Source organism: Phalaenopsis equestris, unplaced genomic scaffold (assembly GCF_001263595.1).
Source record: "Phalaenopsis equestris unplaced genomic scaffold, ASM126359v1 Scaffold191802, whole genome shotgun sequence".
In the NCBI taxonomy this organism is placed as follows: domain Eukaryota; kingdom Viridiplantae; phylum Streptophyta; class Magnoliopsida; order Asparagales; family Orchidaceae; genus Phalaenopsis; species Phalaenopsis equestris.
This window is the reverse complement of record NW_018211751.1, coordinates 1-915: the sequence shown is the minus strand read 5'-3', so window position 1 is coordinate 915 and position 915 is coordinate 1. Positions and strand designations below refer to the sequence as shown.

General features: G+C 34.8%; 1 long non-coding RNA gene across 1 annotated transcript; it reads right to left on the bottom strand.

Moving 5' to 3' along the window:
- Positions 1-441: 441 nt before the first annotated feature.
- LOC110034640 lies at positions 442-912 on the bottom strand. The gene is made up of 3 exons (XR_002295075.1): positions 833-912; positions 638-705; positions 442-545 (listed from the first exon to the last, which is right to left on the bottom strand). It is a non-coding gene; the product is annotated as an uncharacterized LOC110034640 (long non-coding RNA).
- Between the last annotated feature and the right edge of the window lie 3 nt (positions 913-915).

The following is a 915-nucleotide window of genomic DNA, read 5'->3' as shown; positions in this document are numbered from 1 at the left end:
TTAACTAAAACAGCCAACTGATCAATCATTGCAGCTCCTCAACACACTTCCAGCTGTGCAATCACCACTAACCTCTACAATGCCCCACCCCCTATCCCACCAGCACAAGCCCCAGTTACATCATTAATAAATCAATGAAAATTTCCTGAATCATTTCCTTTTTTATCATTTTAGCAGCTTACAACCGTCTCAAACATTTCCATTTAAACTTTGCATTCATTATTAGTTTATCATTTTTTTACCGCCAATCAACCTTAGCTCTACTCATAACCCATCATACAGCATGTTCCATCAACAAAACCATAAAACTGCAGCTATATCAGAAAACAAATATTACCAAATGCTTACCGAGCTTTTGAACCAAGGAATTAAACAGGAAAGTATTTTAAGACAGTAGCAAAAACAAAAAAAATCATAGAAACTGATGAGAAAAGTAAGATGGAACCTCAGCAAGTGCCTTTCGCACACCTAAACTCTGCCCAACTAAAAGTGATTTCACAACTTCAATAAGTAAATTCCTTTTAGCATGCCAAGCTTCCAATAACCTTGGTAAAAAAGAATACAAAAGTCAGAAACAAATGGCGGATTCAAAACGATTTTAAAAAAATCTTATCCGTTGAATTGTGTATAATAAAACCTCGGCAAGAGATTTTTTATGGTACAGAGCGCTCCAACCACAAAATGTTCATCTTTTGCCTGACATTTCTGGAAGAAAATTATTAACATCAAATACTAAATTTAAAAAAGAAAGAATTAACTTTGCAATTCTAACCATGATAAAGTACATTCTAATTAGAAATGCTGTTGCTTCTATACACAAAATAGCACTCACACTCAGAAGGAAGGCATACAGATCCTCCGGATAAACTGAACCAATAACAAGAAAACAACGCTGAATCTCATTATATGCCTGAC